Source organism: Coregonus clupeaformis, unplaced genomic scaffold (genome assembly GCF_020615455.1).
Source record: "Coregonus clupeaformis isolate EN_2021a unplaced genomic scaffold, ASM2061545v1 scaf1347, whole genome shotgun sequence".
NCBI lineage: Eukaryota > Metazoa > Chordata > Actinopteri > Salmoniformes > Salmonidae > Coregonus > Coregonus clupeaformis.
Genome location: NW_025534801.1, coordinates 23832 through 43963, shown reverse-complemented (window position 1 = coordinate 43963; position 20132 = coordinate 23832). Strand labels below are relative to the sequence as shown.

The window sequence follows — 20132 nt, the reverse complement described above, 5'->3', positions numbered from 1 at the left end:
TAGGCAGCAGCAGCCTCTAATGTGCTAGTGATGCCTATTTAACAGTCTGATGGCCTTGAGATAGAAGCTGTTTTTCATTCTCTCGGTCCCAGCTTTGATGCACCTGTACTGACCTCGCCTTCTGGATGATAGTGGGATGAACAGGCAGTGGCTCGGTTGGTTGATGTCCTTTTTGGCCTTCCTGTGACATCGGGTGCTGTAGGTGTCTTGGAGGCTCTGTTGCGCCTTCTTCACCACACTGTATGCGTGGGTGGACCATTTCAGTTTGTCAGTGATGTGTACGCCAAGGAACTTGAAGCTTTTCCACCTTCTCCACTGCGGCCCCGTTTATGTGGATAGGGGGGTGCACCCTCTGCTGTTTCCTGAAGTCCACGATCATCTCCTTTGTTTTGTTGATGTTGAGTGAGAGGTTATTTTCCTGGCACCACACTCCCAGAGCCCTCACCTCCTCCCTGTAGGCGGTCTCGTCATTGTTGGTAATCAAGCCTACTACTGTTGTGTTGTCTGCAAACTTGATGATTGAGTTGGAGGCATGCTTGGCCACGCAGTCATGGGTGAACAGAGAGTACAGGAGGGGGCTGAGCACGCACCCTTGTGGGGCCACAGTGTTGAGGATCAGCAAAGTGGAGATGTTGTTTACTACCTTCACCACCTGGGGGCGGCCCGTCAGGTGGGCAGTGTGCACAAAGCCTGTCTTCTCTTGAGAGCCAGGTCTGCCTACGGCGGCCTTTCTCAATAGCAAGGCTATGCTCACTGAGTCTGTAGATAGTCAAAGCTTTCCTTAATTTTAGGTCAGTCACAGTGGTCAGGTATTCTGCCACTGTGTACTCTCTGTTTAGAGCCAAATAGCATTCAATTTGCTCCGTTGTTTTGGTAAATTCTTTCCAATGTGTCAAGTAATTATCTTTTTGTTTTCTCATGATTTGGTTGGGTCTAATTGTGTTGCTGTCCTGGGGCCCTGTGGGGTCTGTTCTCTCTCTCTCTCTCTCTCTCTCTCTCTCTCTCTCTCTCTCTCTCTGCCTTGCCTTAACAGACACACACACACATAGACATTCTTCTCTCTCTTTCTCTCTTGCCGTGCCACTAAATGTTTCTATACCATCTGGAGTTTGGGGAGGAAAAGAGTTTTCAGAACCCACTTTTATTTTGGTATATATTTATACTTAGTGATGCTCTTTGGTACTGCAGCAGAAGCCACACAATGTTCAAATTAAAGATCTCCATTATGCGTGTTTGGTTTGACTGAAAAGGAAGACTCTGCATTATGACATCACCAGGCACAGCGGGGCAGCTTCCTGCTTACAGACTGAACAGACGTCAACCAATCAGGCAGCATCTAGTCCATGACTGACAATATTGCAATTTCCCACCTCCACACATGCACACACGCACAAATGCAGGCCCACATTAACACACACACACACACACACACACACACAGTGTGTGTGTGTATGCATACATCCCGTTGAACAACAGAGTTTGTGGGCTGAAACCTACCTTCTCAATTGTGTGTGTGTGTGCGTTTATGCGTGTACGTCCATATGTCCATCCCCTGTGTGTGTGTGTTTTGCCACTACTCACCAGTGCGCAGTATGTCTCAGGTGGGTCTCCACAGGTGATATTGGGCGGGTCCAGGCTGACGGTCAGGTACTTGGTCATGACCGTAGCTTCTGGTTGACAGGCCATGTAGTCCCATGTTAACCCTTCCTCTGTGTAGATCTGACTCTTACACACGTCGTAGTGGCCCCAGGCAGCTGGGTATTGCTGCATGGCCACACTTACACGCACACTCACACACACACACACCGCCTGCAGTGTCAACATCACCGGACAACGCATCGCAGGTTCTCCCCTTTGTCCGTCCTATCGTGACTAAGCGGCAGGTTTTTTTTACTGTCACACACAAAGAGAAGATGGACAGAGAGAACTTTGAGAAGACGGGCTCCACCGTTGAGTTCAACGAAGGGTCAAAGACAGTGTGAAGGGGCGGGGCCAACGTGTTGGATCGTCCTCCCTCGTGAGCCAATGGCAGTGTGAGGTCTTAGGTTGGTGTGTTTTTATTCATCGTTGTGGCTGTGGTCAGTAAGAGCTCTGTGGGAGGAGAGGAGAGGAGAGAGGAGAGAGGAGGTTATCTGACAGTCAAGGATCAGGTTGAAGGCAGTATTAGAAGACTGGATTAGTAGCACAAGGGTTGTACGCACCCATGCAAGCACACACACACACAAGCGCGCACTTGTCTTATTGGACCATTCTTACCCTTAGATAATGGCACGGCTGAAATATATACGATTTAAATGTAAAATCTCATCCTTATTTGAATACAATACAAAATTATAATTTTCCATATGTCAAGTAATTACAATTGAGACAATTGATTTTCCAGCCAGCTCCTTTTATTCCGTATATAACTTAAAAGAAGGATGAGTTTTTACTAACCAAAGTTAGTAAATATATCGTGGTCAAAGACTTAGTGACTTAGTTTTAGTCACCATCTGGTTTCCTATAACTACAAACATAGTTGTGTTTTTATTTTTTATTTTTTTAATTAACTTATTTTCAGATATCTTCGGAACTACCCACAATGCACTCTTGTCAATGTCATTCAGAGATCCTACTCTCTCTGTGCTACCGGGTTCATATGCTAGCTCGCTAGCTAGGTCGAGCTGGCTAACGCTAGCCACTAGCCCATGCTCGCTTGAGTGTTCAAGTGTTTGACGGTGGTGAGCTACACTCCACCAATCACAAGGAAGTGTGATGTCATCCCTGCCTGCTCTAACTGTTTAGTAGCTTGTCTCCTTTTTGTTTTGTCAACTTCCTGTCCTTCCTGCAACTTCCTTCCTGCATCTCTGATCTATACTGTGCGATCACCTCCACCTGCCTGGAGCCTTCCTCCGATCCCCGGCTTGTTGACTGTTCCCCTCGTCTCCTGTTCCCCTTGCTTCTGGAATCTTATCTACTTTGGATTTCCCTTGCTATATCGCTATTGGATTATCCTCACTGCTCCCGCCTCCCAGCCGGATATTCTCAGCCGGATTAAGAGCTCTCAACATGATTTAAAAATATATAATTTCATAGAATTGAAACAAGACCACTTTCTCTTGGTCACAGATGGACGAAATCACTTTGTGCTTAAAATTGTCACTAGTCTGCATACATTTGAATAATGTCTCTGCAGCGCTCAGTGGACGTTTAGGAGAAAATTCTCTGTCGCGTCAGTTATATGAAATAGTGCCAATATTGTACTGTCACTAAGTAATATTATATTTATTTTACATTGTTTATGATTTGATTGTTTCTATATTTAGAAAGCATTTCAGTCATTTCAAGCCCTATTGTCCCACTTTTGTTGAATAGGAAAAATATCATACGTGATTTTTTCATATTTTCATTATATTTATACTATGTACTTGAGCTTGTGTTCTAAAACTATGCAACATCACCAGTTATTGTTTGTGGCCATCTCATGAAAAATAATTATGTTTGGGTATGTCTATTTGGGCGGAAATGTAAATGTTGCCCTATCTTTCAACTGGAGGACACAACTCAAATATTGCCACCCCTTGCCACCTCAGGGCAAGCGAGCTGGCGTTAGACAGGTAAACTGCCAAACCTGGCGTCAAGGCTGGAAAAAGCCAGTGTGCCAGTTTTTTTTACACTGTGAAATTGCTAACTCACGTGCATTTGACACTTGCGCCTCCTTAGCACTAGCCAAAAATAGAGCTCCTAGTCTCACTGTCTAACTACTGATATCCTTTGGAGCAGTGGAGGGAGAGCAGAGTGGTGTATTGGAGGGATTGGGAGAGGGGAGTGGTGTGTTGGAGGGATTGGGAGAGGGGAGTGGTGTGTTGGAGGGATTGGGAGAGGGGAGTGGTGTGTTGGAGGATTGGGAGAGGGGAGTGGTGTGTTGGAGGGATTGGGAGAGGGGAGTGGTGTGTTGGAGGGATTGGGAGAGGGGAGTGGTGTGTTGGAGGGATTGGGAGAGGGGAGTGGTGTATTGGAGGGATTGGGAGAGGGGAGTGGTGTGTTGGAGGGATTGGGAGAGGGGAGTGGTGTATTGGAGGGATTGGGAGAGGGGAGTGGTGTATTGGAGGGATTGGGAGAGGGGAGTGGTGTGTTGGAGGGATTGGGAGAGGGGAGTGGTGTGTTGGAGGGATTGGGAGAGGGGAGTGGTGTATTGGAGGGATTGGGAGAGGGGAGTGGTGTATTGGAGGGATTGGGGAGAGGGAGTGGTGTATTGGAGGGATTGGGAGAGGGGGAGTGGTGTGTTGGAGGGATTGGGAGAGGGAGTGGTGTGTTGGAGGGATTGGGAGAGGGGAGGAGTGGTCTGTTGGAGGGATTGGGAGAAAGGAGTGGTGTGTTGGAGGGATTGGGAGAGGGAGTGGTGTGTTGGAGGGATTGGGAGAGGGGAGTGGTGTGTTGGAGGGATTGGGAGAGGGAGTGGTGTATTGGAGGGATTGGGAGAGGGGAGTGGTGTGTTGGAGGGATTGGGAGAGGGGAGTGGTGTGTTGGAGGGATTGGGAGAGGGAGTGGTGTATTGGAGGGGATTGGGAGAGAGGGTGGTGTGTTGGAGGGATTAAGAGAGGGGGAGTGGTGTATTGGAGGGATGGGGAGAGGGGAGTGGTGTGTTGGAGGGATTGGGAGAGGGGAGAGTGATGTGTTGGAGGGATTGGGAGAGGGGAGTGGTGTGTTGGAGGGATTGGGAGAGGGGAGTGGTGTGTTGGAGGGATTGGGAGAGGGAGTGGTGTGTTGGAGGGATTGGGAGAGGGGGAGTGGTGTGTTGGAGGGATTGGGAGAGGGGGAGTGGTGTGTTGGAGGGATTGGGAGAGGGAGTGGTGTATTGGAGGGATTGGGGGAGGGGAGGTGTGTTGGAGGGATTGGGAGAGGGGAGTGGTGTGTTGGAGGGATTGGGAGAGGGGAGTGGTGTGTTGGAGGGATTGGGAGAGGGGAGTGGTGTGTTGGAGGGATTGGGAGAGGGGAGTGGTGTGTTGGAGGGATTGGGAGGGGAGTGGTGTATTGGAGGGATTGGGGGAGGAGTGGTGTGTTGGAGGGATTGGGAGAGGGGAGTGGTGTGTTGGAGGGATTGGGAGAGGGTGGTGTTGAGGGATTGGGAGAGGGAGTGGTGTGTTGGAGGGATTGGGAGAGGGGAGTGGTGTGTTGGAGGGATTGGGAGAGGGGAGTGGTGTGTTGGAGGGATTGGGAGAGGGGAGTGGTGTGTTGGAGGGATTGGGAGAGGGGAGTGGTGTGTTGGAGGGATTGGGAGAGGGGAGTGGTGTGTTGGAGGGATTGGGAGAGGGAAAGTGTGTGTTGGAGGGATTGGGAGAGGGGAGTGGTGTGTTGGAGGGATTGGGAGAGGGGAGTGGTGTGTTGGAGGGATTGGGAGAGGGGAGTGGTGTGTTGGAGGGATTTGGAGAGGGGAGTGGTGTGTTGGAGGGATTGGGAGAGGGGAGTGGTGTGTTGGAGGGATTGCATTGCAGGACACAGTGAGCTATCTATCACAAACGATCAGTAAGATGGAACAACTGTTCCTTTAATGGTACCTACCAGCCTTCAGTGTGTGTGTGTGTGTGTGTGTGTGTGTGTGTGTGTGTGTGTGTCTGTGTGTGTGTGTGTGTGTGTGTGTGTGTGTGTGTGTGTGTGTGTGTGTGTGTGTGTGTGTGTGTGTGTGTGTGTGTGTGTGTGTGTGTGTGTGTGTGTGTGTGTGTAAAGCCTGCCAGTTGGTGTGTGAAACAGAACCCAAAATAGATGGTAACAGCTGCATGACAACCTCAGAGGACAGTTCTGGACGAGAGCGTAGATACTGTTGTTGTCTAACACCTACATTTCAACCGATATTTTCAAAGCCTTTTGTTTGTGAATGTTAATCATTATGGCTTACTAACATAGGCCCACATTTCAATGGCGCTTTCAAGACAAAGCCTACAATTTATAATACCAGCTCTATTTTATGGGAAGTAACTACTTCACCCTTTGGCATAATCAACAATTAAAAATGTAATTAATGTATTTCTAATAAACTACAATGATGTGCTCAACAACCGTTACCGTATTGAACATTCGAAAGGCACATTGAGTTGTTCAACTTGACAACATTTTGACAGGTTATGCTGAAGACACTATCAACAGGCTTCTCCTATTCACTCAGACAGCAGACACCGATAGTCACTCATTTACCTTCCTATTCCAGGCATCTCAAACCTTACTGCATATTTAACTGATCTTAATAGAACCCAGACGACTGGCCCAGATCTCTTATACGAACTGGGATTTCAAACACATCCAGAAGTTACAGTTTTCCCTCTACCAGTTGAACACATCCAGAAGTTATAGTTTTCCATCTGCCAGTTTAACACATCCAGAAGTTACAGTTTTCCCTCTACCAGTTGAACACATCCAGAAGTTACAGTTTTCCCTCTACCAGTTGAACACATCCAGAAGTTACAGTTTTCCCTCTACCAGTTGAACACATCCAGAAGTTACAGTTTTCCCTCTACCAGTTGAACACATCCAGAAGTTACAGTTTTCCCTCTACCAGTTGAACACATCCAGAAGTTACAGTTTTCCCTCTACCAGTTGAACACATCCAGAAGTTACAGTTTTCCCTCTACCAGTTGAACACATCCAGAAGTTACTGTTTTCCCTCTACCAGTTGAACACATCCAGAAGTTACTGTTTTCCCTCTACCAGTTGAACACATCCAGAAGTTACAGTTTTCCCTCTACCAGTTGAACACATCCAGAAGTTACAGTTTTTCCTCTTCCAGTTGAACACATCCAGAAGTTACAGTTTTCCCTCTACCAGTTGAACACATCCAGAAGTTACAGTTTTCCCTCTACCAGTTTAACACATCCAGAAGTTACTGTTTTCCCTCTACCAGTTGAACACATCCAGAAGTTACAGTTTTCCCTCTACCAGTTGAACACATCCAGAATTTACAGTTTCCCTCTACCAGTTTAACACATCCAGAAGCACAGACTGGAACATGTTCCGGGATTCTTCAGATAGCATTGAGGAGTACACCACATCAGTCACTGGCTTCATCAATAAGTGCATCGATGATGTCGTCCCCATAGTGACCGTACGTACATACCCCAACCAGAAGCCATGGATTACAGGAAACATCCGCACTGAGCTAAAGGGTAGAGCTGAAGCTTTCAAGGAGCGGGACTCTAACCCGGACGCTTATAAGAAATCCTGTTATGCCCTCCGACGAACCTTCAAACAGGCAAAGAGTCAATACAGGACTAAGATTGAATCGTACTACACCGGCTCTGACGCTCGTCGGATGTGGCAGGGCTTGAAAACTATTACAGACTACAAAGGGAAGCCCAGCCGCGAGCTGCTCAGTGACACAAGACTTCCAGACGAGCTAAACCACTTCTATGCTCGCTTCGAGGCAAGCAACACTGAAGCATGCATGAGAGCACCAGCTGTTCCGGATGGAGGCCTGATCACCGACAACGATGAGACAGCCTATAGAGAGGAGGTCAGCGACCTAGCCGTGTGGTGCCAGGATAACAACCTCTCCCTCAACGTGACCAAGACAAAGGAGATGATTGTGGACTACAGGAAAAAAAGAGGACTGAGCACGCCCCCATTCTCATCGACGGGGCTGTAGTGGAACAGGTTGAGAGCTTCAAGTTCCTTGGTGTCCACATCACCAACTAACTATCATGGTCCAAACACACCAAGACAGTCGTGAAGAGGGCACGACAAAGCCTATTCCCCCTCAGGAGACTGAAAATATTTGGCATGGGTCCTCAGATCCTCAAAAAATTCTACAGCTGCACCATCGAGAGCATCCTGACTGGTTGCATCACCGCCTGGTATGGCAACTGCTTGGCCTCCGACCACAAGGCACTACAGAGGGTAGTGCGTACGGCCCAGTACATCACTGGGGCTAAGCTTCTTGCCATCCAGGACCTCTATACCAGGAGGTGTCAGAGGAAGGCCCTCAAAATTGTCAAAGACTCCAGCCACCCTAGTCATAGACTGTTCTCTCTGCTACCGCACTGCAAGCGGTACAGGAGTGCCAAGTCTAGGTCCAAAATATTTCTCAACAGCTTCTACCCCCAAGCCATAATATTCCTGAACAGCTAATCATGGCAACCCAGACTATTTTCACTGCCCCCCCACCCCCACCCCCACCCCATATTTTTACGCTGCTGCTACTCTTAATTTTTTATGCATAGTCACTTTAACTCTACCCACATGTACATATTACTTCAACTACCTCAACTAGCCGGTGCCCCAGCACATTGATTCTGCACCGGTACCCCCCTGTATATATAACCTCCCTACTGTTATTTTATTTTACCGCTGCTCTTTTTTTCTCAACACTTTTTTGTTATTGTTTTATTTTACTTTTTTATTAAAAATAAATGCACTGTTGGATAAAGGCTGTAAGTAAGCATTTCACTGTAATGTCTGCACCTGTTGTATTCGGCGCATGTGGCCAATAAAATTTGATTTCATTTGAGAAGTTACAATTTTCCCTCTACCAGTTGAACACGTCCAACAGTTACAGCTTCTACTAATCTATTACTTCTGTACTTTGGTGGAATGATTCCAGGGCTGAAAAGGCTCTGAATATGCTAAGGTTGCTTCCCAAATGGCAAATGTTTTTTTTGTAAATCCTATGGCATAAGGACTATTATTATTATTATTATTATATTACATAAGGAATAGGGTGCCATTTGGAGCACAGTCACTGATGAAAAGACTGAGATATTTTTCTTTACACTGGAGATATGATTAATTCATCCATGTCATGTTCTTCAGAATGACAACGTTGATTAGGTATACCTCCATGGGTGGGAGAGGGGGGAAGAGAGAAATGAGGATGGAAGAGTAGGGAGGAGGGAGGAGGGAGGGGAGGAGAGGGAGGAGAGGGAAGAGGAGAGGGAGGCGGGAGAGAGGAGGAAGCCGAAAAAGAGTGAGAGAAAGGATGAGAAGATAAGTACAAAAATGACTGAGGAAACCTAAATGTGCTGACGTCTATCAGGAAGTGTTCTAACAACAAGCCAATTACAAGTTTGATATATGTCCCAAGCCAGAACTCAATATGATGAATGAGCCATTTCCTTATGGACATAATGTGTCATATTTCATAACAAGATATGTCAGTCACCAGCCAGGAAAGCTGCCCAGGGAAGGAGTGAAGACTCCAGTGATGGACCAGCCAGGAATGCTGCCCAGGGAAGGAGTGAAGAGATAAAGTGTAGAGAAGTGTGTGTGTGCTGTGTGTGTATGGGTGTGTGTGAGGGTGTGTGCATCTGTGTGTGCTTGTGCCTGTGTGTGTGTGTGTGTGTGTGTGTGTGTGTGTGTGTGTGTGTGTGTGTGTGTGTGTGTGTGTGTGTGTGTGTGTGTGTGTGTGTGTGGAGAAAGAGAGAGAGAGAGAGAGAGAGAGAGAGAAGAGAGAGAGAGAGAGAGAGAGAGAGAGAGAGAGAGAGAGAGAGAGAGAGAGAGAGAGAGAGAGAGAGAGAGAGAGAGAGAGAGAGAGAGAAAGAAAGAAAGAAAACTGTAGGGGGTTCCAGGAATGATGAGGATATCACACACACTCAAGTGTTATCTGGGAAGTAATTTAGATTAAAAAAACCTCCCTCCCATTATCGCCTGCTTGAGTTTTATTACTCCACTGGTCAGATTATGTTTCATACATACACCAAAAGTATGTGGACACATGCTCGTCGAACATCTCGTTCCAAAATCATGTGCATTAATATGGAGTTGGTCCCCCCTTTGCTGCTATAACAGCCTCCACTCTTCTGGGACGGCTTTCCACTAGATGTTGGAACAATGCTGCGGGGACTTGCTTCCATTCAGCCACAAGAGCATTAGTGAGGTCGGGCACTGATGTTGGGCGATTAGGCCTGGCTCGCAGTCAGCATTCAAATTCATCCCAAAGGTATTCGATGGGGTTGAGGTCAGGACTCTGTATAGGCCAGTCAAGTTCTTCCACACCGATCTCTACAAACCATTTCTGGATTGACCTCGCTTTATGCACGGGGGCATTGTCATGCTGAAACAGGAAAGGGACTTCACCAAACCGTTGCCATAAAGTTGGAAGCACAGAATCGTCTAGAATGTCATTGTATGCTGTAGCTTTAACATTTCCCTTCACTGGAACTAAGGGACCTAGCCCGAACCATGGAAAACAGCCCCATATCATTATTCCTCCTCCACCAAACTTTACAGTTGGCACTATGCATTAGGGCAGGTAGCGTTCTCCTTGCATCCGCCAAACCCAGATTAGTCCTTCAGACTGCCAGATGGTGAACCGTAATTAATCTCTCTTGAGAATGCGTTTCCACTGCTCCAGAGTCCAATGGCGGCGAGCTTTACATCACTCCAGCCAACACTTGTCATTGCGCATGGTGATCTTAGGCTTGTGCGGCTGCTCGGCCATGGAAACCCATTTCATGAAGCTCCCGACGAACAGTTATTGTGCTGACGTTGCTTCCAGAGGCAGTTTGGATCTCGGTAGTGTGTTGCCACCGAGTACAGACGATTTTTACGCGCTACGCGCTTCAGCACTCAGCGGTCCTGTTCTGTGAGCTTGTGTGGCCTACCACTTCACGGCTGAGCCGGTTGTTGCTCTTAGACATTTCCACTTCACAGTAACAGCACTTACAGTTGAACAGGGCAGCTCTAGCAGGGAAGACATTTTACGAACTGACATGTTGGAAAGGTGGCATCCTATGTAGCTCAGTTGGTAGAGCATGGCGTTTGCAACGCCAGGGTTGTGGGTTCGTTTCCCACGGGGGGCCAGTATGAAAGATGTATGCACTCACTAACTGTAAGTCGCTCTGGATAAGAGCGTCTGCTAAATGACTAAAATGTAAATGATGGTACCACTTTGAAAGTCACTGAGCTCTTCAGTATGGGCCAATGTTCTTCAATGGAGATTGCATGGCTGTGTCTCGTTATACACCTGTCAGCAACGGGTGTGGATGAAATATCCACTCATTTGAAGGTGTTCACATGTATATATAGTGTACCTCTCTCTCTCTCTCTGATCACTGAAGTGGAGTTGTGGAGCTGTGGAGTTGTGGAGCTGTGGAGTTGTGGAGTTGTGGAGCTGTGGAGCTGTGGAGTTGTGGAGCTGTGGAGTTGTGGAGCTGTGGAGTTGTGGAGTTGTGGAGCTGTGGAGTTGTGGAGCTGTGGAGTTGTGGAGCTGTGGAGCTGTGGAGTTGTGGAGCTGTGGAGTTGTGGAGCTGTGGAGTTGTGGAGTTGTGGAGTTGTGGAGCTGTGGAGTTGTGGAGCTGTGGAGTTGTGGAGCTGCCTTGCTGCTTATCTGGTTTGCAATAGGAAAAGGGAAAAAGCTCGGCGATAGTGGATGGGGCTGACCTCATGGATATTGGGTGTCATTCATTACCAAGAAATGCTTACTTACAAGCCCTTAACCAACAACGCAGTACAATAAATAGAGTTAAGAAAATATTTACTAAATAAACTAAAGTTAAAAATAAAATAAAAAGTAACAGACAAAAAATGCCTAGGCTTTAGCTCAGTGGGCTAACACAGTCTAGGAATACAGGAGACCAGGGTTTGAACTCACTCGGGCACACACCATGTTACCCAATGACTCACAATGCACTGGGGATAACTACATTTTCTGGGTTCGAGGTTCCAAGAAAAAAATATGCTAGGGCTGCAACGGCGCATTCTATATTAAAAGTCATACATATTTTCACTAGTTCTCTCTCTGTATGTTTAGAGTACAGACAGAGAGAGAGAGAGAGAGAGAGAGAGAGAGAGAGAGAGAGAGAGAGGAGAGAGAGGAGGGAGGAGGGAGAGCGGAAGAGTGATCAAGAGTGAGAGCAAGAACGAGAGCGACAGAGAAAAAGAGAGAGAGAGTATAGACCCAGATGTTTATCTCTCTCTTCTGTCTCCTGTTGTTTTTTCCATCCTGTGAAACACCCCTGTGTCCGCTAGCATCCCATCCCCGGGGCCGGTCAGGCATGGTGGAGTGCCCTGTGGCTTGTCTTGGTTACTCCGTAGACTTTAAAACACTGGATATACCCTGTTTATTATATAGTCCAACCCTCAAAGCTTTCAATTTCTATCTACATACATTGCCTTCAGAAAGAATTCACACCCCTTGACAATTCCACATTCTGTTATGTTACAGCCTGAATTCAAAATGGATGAAATAGATTGTTTTTCTCACCCAGCTACACACAACACCCCATGATGACAAAGTGGAAACATGTTTTTAGACATTTTTGCAAATGTATTGAAAATGAAATACAGAAATATCTCATTTACATAAGTATTCCACACCCCCTGAGTGTTAGAATCACCTTTCTCTGGGTAAGTCTTTAAGAGCTTTGCACACCTGGATTGTACAATATTTGCACATTATTCTTTTTTAAATTCTTCATGCTCTGTCAAGTTGGTTGTTGATCATCGCTAGACAGCCATTTTCAAGTCTTGCAATAGATTTTTCAAGCCGCTTTAAGTCAAAACTGTAACTAGGCCACTCGGGAACATTCAATGTTGTCTTGGTAAGCAACTCCAGTGTGTATTTGGCCATGTGTTTTAGGGTATTGTCCTGCTGAAAGGTGAATTTGTCTTCCAGTGTCTGTTGGAAAGCAGACTGAACCAGGTTTTCCTCTAGGATTTTGCCTGTGCTCAGCTCTATTCTATAACTACAATAGAACTACAATATAGTTGATCCATCCTCGCTTTTCTCATATCATTAAACTCTGTAACTGTTTTAAAGTCACCATTTTCCTCATGTTGAAATTAATGAACGGATTCCTCTCCGACAACTGAGTTAGGAAGGATGCCTGTCTCTTTCGTAATGACTGGGTGATTAATACAGTGGGGGGAAAAGTATTTAGTCAGCCACCAATTGTGCAAGTTCTCCCACTTAAAAATATGAGAGAGGCCTGTAATGTTCATCATAGGTACACGTCAACTATGACAGACAAATTGAGAAAAAAGAAATCCAGAAAATCACATTGTAGGATTTTTAATGAATTTATTTGCAAATGATGGTGGAAAATAAGTATTTGGTCACCTATAAACAAGCAAGATTTCTGGCTCTCACAGACCTGTAACTTCTTCTTTAAGAGGCTCCTCTGTCCTCCACTCGTTACCTCTATTAATGGCACCTGTTTGAACTTGTTATCAGTATAAAAGACACCTGTCCACAACCTCAAACAGTCACACTCCAAACTCCACTATGGCCAAGACCAAAGAGCTGTCAAAGGACACCAGAAACAAAATTGTAGACCTGCACCAGGCTGGGAAGAGACTGAATCTGCAATAGGTAAGCAGCTTGGTTTGAAGAAATCAACTGTGGGAGCAATTATTAGAAAATGGAAGACATACAAGACCACTGATAATCTCCCTCGATCTGGGGCTCCACGCAAGATCTCACCCCCTGTGGGGTCAAAATGATCACAAGAACGGTGAGCAAAAATCCCAGAACCACACGGGGGAACCTAGTGAATGACCTGCAGAGAGCTGGGACCAAAGTAACAAAGCCTACCATCAGTAACACACTACGCTGCCAGGGACTCAAATCCTGCAGTGGCAGACGTTCCCCTGCTTAAGCCAGTACATGTCCAGGCCCGTCTGAAGTTTGCTAGAGTGCATTTGGATGATCCAGAAGAGGATTGGGAGATTGTCATACGGTCAGATGAAACCAAAATATAACTTTTTGGTAAAAACTCAACTCGTCGTGTTTGGAGGACAAAGAATGCTGAGTTGCATCCAAAGGGAACACCATACCTACTGCTGAAGCATGGGGATGGAAACATCATGCTTTGGGGCTGTTTTTTCTGCAAAGGGACCAGACGACTGATCCGTGTAAAGGAAAGAATGAATGGGGCCATGTATCGTGAGATTTTGAGTGAAAACCTCCTTCCGTCAGCAAGGGGCATTGAAGATGAAACGTGGCTGGGTCTTTCAGCATGACAATGATCCCAAACACACCGCCCGGGCAACGAAGGAGTGGCTTCGTAAGAAGCGCTATTTCAAGGTCCTGGAGTGGCCTAGCCAGTCTCCAGATCTCAACCCCATAGAAAATCTTTGGAGGGGAGTTGAAAGTCCGTGTTGCCCAGCGACAGCCCCCAAAACATCACTGCTCTAGAGGAGATCTGCATGGAGGAATGGGCCAAAATACCAGCAACAGTGTGTGAAAAACCTTGTGAAGATTACAGAAAACGTTTGACCTGTGTCATTGCCAACAAAGGGTATATAACAAAGTATTGAGAAACTTTTTTGTTATTGACCAAATACTTATTTTCCACCATAATTTGCAAATAAATTCATAAAAATCCTACAATGTGATTTTCTGGATTTTTTCTCTCATTTTGTCTGTCATAGTTGACGTGTACCTATGATGAAAATTACAGGCCTCTCTCATCTTTTTAAGTGGGAGAACTTGCACAATGGTGGCTGACTAAATACTTTTTTCCCCACTGTAACTTCACCATGGTCAAAGGGATATTCAGTGTGTGCATTTTTTTAAACCCATCTACCAATAGGTGCCCCTTCTTTGTGAGGCATTAGAAAACCTCCCTGGTCTTTGTGGTTGAATCTGTGTTTGAAATTCACTGCTCGACTGAGGGACCTTACAGATGTGTGGCGTACAAAGATGAGGGGGTCATTAAAAAAATCATGTTGAACACTATTATTGCACACAGAGTCCATGCAACTTATTATGTGACGTGTTAAGCAAATTAACTTATTTAGGCTTGCCATAACAAATGGGTTGAATAGGTATTGACTTAAGACATTTCAGCTTTTCATTTTATTAATTTGTAAACATTTCTAAAAACATAATTCCACTTTGACATTATCTGGTAATGTGTGCAGGCCAGTGACAAAAAAAAATCTAAATCTAATTCATTTTCAATTCAGGCTGTAACACAAAATGTGGAAAAAGTCAAGGGGTGTGAATACTTTCTGAAGTCTCTCTCTCTCTCTCTCTCTCTCTCTCTCTCTCTCTCTCTCTCTCTCTCTCTCTCTCTCTCTCTCTCTCTCTCTCTCTCTCTCTCTCTCTCTCTCTCTCTCTCTCTCTCTCTCTCTCTCTCTCTCTCTCTCTCTGCCTTTTCTGTCTGTATTAGTATATGAATAATAATACATCTACAAGATCCGTATACATTTTCTCCTGATTCTGTTTTTCAGGTTTCTGTTTTACCGTGTTTTTTCAGGTTTTCGCCCTCAAAATCAGACTTTAAAAAAATTAAAAAATAAAAAATAAAAGGATGTTACTAAGTTCAATACATTTAGTTGATTTCCTACTAAGCTCAATACATTTAGTTGATTTCCTACTAAGCTCAATACATTTAGTTGATTTCCTACTAAGTTCAATACATTTAGTTGATTTCCTACTAAGTTCAATACATTTAGTTGATTTCCTACTAAGCTCAATACATTTAGTTGATTTCCTACTAAGCTCAATACATTTAGTTGATTTCCTACTAAGCTCAATACATTTAGTTGATTTCCTACTAAGTTCAATACATTTAGTTGATTTCCTACTAAGTTCAATACATTTAGTTGATTTCCTACTAAGCTCAATACATTTAGTTGATTTCCTACTAAGCTCAATACATTTTTTTATATTATTGAATTCCGTTCTAATGTCTGGATTCTGTTATAGTGGCTGCGTTCTCTGCAACGTTGATTTTTTAGAGACTCCTCTCAGCCTAGACACGAAGCCCAAGAGTCCCTCCTCAGCTCAGCCTTGGAGCCCCGTAGGCAGCCCAAGCATATTGATCAATATTCTGAGATGTAAGTCATTAAGTGCTCAAATGTGTATAGATTCTTGGATCAATTACTCCACTAAACGTTACAATGTCACATTGTGAACTTACATCTGTCTGCATGTATTAATTCAGCCTGAGGTGGGATGGGGTGGTGCTGAGGAGTATTTCTGTCTGTAATAAAGCCCCTTTGTTGGGGAAAAACTCATTCTGATTGGCTTGCCTGGCTCCCCAGTGGGTGGGCCTGGCTGCCAAGTGGTGGCCTGGCTCCCCAGTGGGTGGGCCTGGCTCCCCAGTGGGTGGGCCTGGCTCCCCAGTGGGTGGGCCTGGCTGCCAAGTGGGTGGGCCTATGCCCTCCAAGGGCCCACCCATGGCTGCGCCCCTGCCCAATCGTGGAAATCCATGGATTAGGGCCTAATTAATTTACTTCAATTGAATGATTTCCTTATACGAAATGTAACTCAGTAAAACGTTGAAATTGTTGCATGTTGCGTTTATATTTTTGTTCAGTATATTAATTCAAGCCAGTTCCAGCACCTAATTCAGGTTACTGGGCCAACTGAGCTGGCAAATGCTCGTTGTCTGGCTGATGAATACCGTAATAAGACTATAAAATGCCCTCCCAGCTTCACTTGGCCAACACCAAAACCTCTCCTATGAGCCAGAGCCAGCCAGAGTGTGCTCTATTGCCAGGGAAACAGAAGTTCCCCCACTGCCTGTCCTCTCTGTCCTCTCTGTACCCTCTGTCCCTCTGTCTCTCTCTGTCCCCTCTGTCTCTCTCTTTCCCCTCAGTCTCTGTCCCCTCTGTCTCTCTCTGTCCCCTCAGTCTCTGTCCCCTCAGTCTCTGTCCCCTCTGTCTCTGTCCCCTCTGTCTCTCTCTGTCCCCTCTGTCCCCTCTGTCTCTCTCTCTGTCCCCTCTGTCTCTCTCTCTGTCCCCTCTGTCTCTGTCCCTCTGTCTCTCTGTCCCCTCTGTCCCCTCTGTCCCCTCTCTCTGTCCCCTCTGTCTCTCTCTGTCCCCTCTGTCTCTCTCTGTCCCCTCTGTCTCTCTCTGTCCCCTCTGTCTCTCCTCTGTCCCCTCTGTCCCCTCTGTCTCTCTGTCCCCTCGGTCTCTGTCCCCTCAGTCTCTGTCCCCTCTGTCTCTGTCCCCTCTGTCTCTCTCCTGTCCCCTCAGTCTCTGTCCCCTCTGTCCCCTCTGTCCTCTCCTCTGCCTGTCCCTCTCCTCTGCCTGTCTATCTGCCTGTCCCTCTCCGCTGCCTGTCTATCTGCCTGTCCCTCTCCCCTGCCTGTCCCTCTGCCTGTCCCTCTCCTCTGCCTGTCTATCTGCCTGTCCCTCTCTTCTGCCTGTCCCCACCTGTCCCTCTCCTCTGCCTGTCCCTCTCCTCTGCCTGTCTCTCTCCCCTGCCTGTCCCTCTGCCTGTCCCTCTCCTCTGCCTGTCCCTCTCCTCTGCCTGTCCCTCTCGTCCCTCTCCTCTGCCTGTCCCTCTCCTCTCCTCTCCTCTGCCTGTCCCTCTGCCTGTCCCTCCCCCTCCCTGCCTGTCTTTCTGCCCCTGTCCTCTCCTCTGCCTACCTAGTATCACAGTGGTGGGGTGGTTTCAGCAGCACAGAGACTGATTTTCTCTCCCTCTCCCTTTCTATCTCCCTCTCTCTGTCTCTCTCTCTCTCTACCCACCCTCTCTCCACCCCTCCTCTCTCTTTCTATCTCCCTCTCTTTCGCGCTCTCTCCACCCCCTCCTCTCTATCTCTCCCTTTCTTTCTCTCTCTACTCCCCCGCTCTCTCCTCTCTCCTCTCTCTCTCTCCTGATTGTGTTTGAGTCAAATATTATATCTGTTTGGGCATCTTGTGGTCAATTTGCAGTCTACAAATTATTTGCTAATTATGTTCTGCCCCCCCCACCCCCGACCATCCGCTAGAAGAAAAAAGTTCTGCGCTGAATGTAGTTGATGATCCCTGCTGTAGACTGAGACAGCCAATACCAAGTATGTATGAGGACTGAGACAGTTAATACCAAGTATGTATGAGGAGCTTCCTATTATTATTGAAAACTGTTTTCCGAAGGGCTAATGGCACTGCATAATACTGAGCACACACACACACACACACATACACACACACACACTGGCCATTAACGCCCAACAGGCCACTTTCGCCATATATCAAATTATGGTGATGGGAAACCTAGGTTAGTCACCAAATTCGTGACGTATAAACGGTTAATTACTCAGAGCTTCATTATCTGGTCCACAATGCCCATTAGTGACAGCAGCTGCTGGTCAGCACAAAATAGCAGCGGTGATTATCAGATAGAGGTATTTTTTTTCTCTGTTGCTTTCATTACAACACTGTGTGCTCAGCGGTGATTACAGTAGCCTAGTCAGTTGGAATAACCAGGTTTGCGATCTTTACATCATGGCTTCCTTTGTTGCCTTAAGTTTACAATTTTTCAAAATTCGGAATCTATGGCATTATTTAGTATGCTTAAGACAGTATTAGCTTATACTATACTAAATAAAATTGTTGAACAACAGTGTAGAAAGAACACTAAAAGAAATACCTTCACTGAATTCACTCACACCCTCACGCCCCTGAATGTTCCAGGGAGTTCCCTACTCTATCCACTAAGCTTCCGGTGAGGTGAAACTTATTGTACAAAAATACCAATCTATATTTGTGGGGTACGGTGTCCAGAGAGGTCGGGTGTATGTTTGAAAGCAGCTTGAAATCGAAAATGCACCGAAACCACGGCATAATCAGTGGTGAATCTCGCAATTTTTGCAACACGCGGGTTTGAAAAATGATCAAACGAAGTTCGACGCTATTGATGAATAGATAAAGTGATACACGATCGCACACTGCTCGGGTTAGCTGCTTTAGCGATTTCGACGCATTCCTCTGAGCTCCCGTACCAAACGTAAGCCATCACTTTTAATCAGCAAACAGGCAGTACTGTGTTAATCAGGGGACAACTCCCCTCTATGGTTTGTAAGTCGACCTGGATAAGAGCGCCGCATAAATGACGCAAATGTAAATGGGCATGGTTTAAGACTCCACCAGAGGGCAGACATTCAGCACCATTCAGCCCTGTCTATAGCCCACACAACTCCCCCGTCGCTGCATGAGCCATAGGACCACTAGCAGTATTGTGTATTCATCGGATGACAAGGGAAGCCATGCTTCTCCCAAAAATTGACCGAGATTATTGTTTTGTCACGCCTCTCTGTGTTTTCATACCTTTCCTTCCAGTTCGCAAGAGGCTAAATGTACCTCTACTCCGGGAGAAAGCATCCGAAGGCAAAAACAGCGCCCTCTGTCTCTCTGTATGTGTAGCCCAACTACCTGATGCTGTCTGGTCAGAAAGAGTATGACATTGCTGCCGCCCGTAGATATTGAATGCAAGGGGAGCCAGCGAGCTGCTTGGCCTCCCTTGGATAATTTGTTTTATAAAATAATAGCCAGCCAACCACGCGACTAAACTGAGTAAGCTCAACTGTGAATCGATCCCGGCTCAACAACATCAAGCGTTAAAGTGTGAAGGGCAGTTGGTGGATTTGGCTTCACTCCTATCGCAACGCATCAAGAGAAATGACTTGACAGAAACAACTTGAATTGTTGCATCTCGCTGTGTTGTTGTTTCTCCGGTGGTAAATAGCCAGCTTGGCCCATCCTCACAGGTTGTGTTGTTGTCCTCCGGTGGCTAGCTAGCTAGCTAATGCATCTCGCAAAGTTGATGTCCTCCGTGGCTAGCTAGCTAGCTAATGCATCTCGCTGTGTTGTTGTCCTCCGGTAGCCAGCTGGGCCAATGCATCTCGGTTGTTGTTCTCCGTGGCTAGGGCTAGCTAGCTAATGCATCTCAGTTGTGTTGTTGTCCTCCGGTGGCTAGCTAGCTAGCTAATGCATCTCGCTGTGCTGTTGTCCTCCGGTGGCTAGCTAGCTACAATTATCCCTTTCCTAAATTAGCCATGGGATGGAGATAGGGATTTTTGGACTTTTGGTTTTACTTATTCTCCCTATACTGGCTAATAATGATAACTCAAATTCTGTTCCCAACCATAAAATTGGACTGAGAGGACTGAGAGGATGCAAGTTCGACATGTAGCTAGGATGTGAGGTATGCTACACGCATAGCTAACGTTGCCTATGAATGGAAGTTACGGCTTAGCGCAGCAAGCATTTTAGCCAGGTAGCCTAAGAGCAACAAAAAAATAAAAGTGTGTACCATGACAGAGTCGTGAGACCGCTTCACAACATGAAAGAGAGGAGGATGGCAGTTTACAAGTAGTTAGGGTGAGTCAACATGTTTTTCTACTTGCACAAAAACACGCACACACACACACACACACACACACACACACAAATCAGAACCATGGATATCCACTTGCTATTTAGCCTACGTTGATTGTACTAAATCATTT

General features: G+C 46.2%; 1 pseudogene; it reads right to left on the bottom strand.

The window, feature by feature from the left end:
* The window catches only part of LOC123481011, a 75499-nt pseudogene that overhangs the window by 50683 nt on the left and 4684 nt on the right, over positions 1–20132 (bottom strand).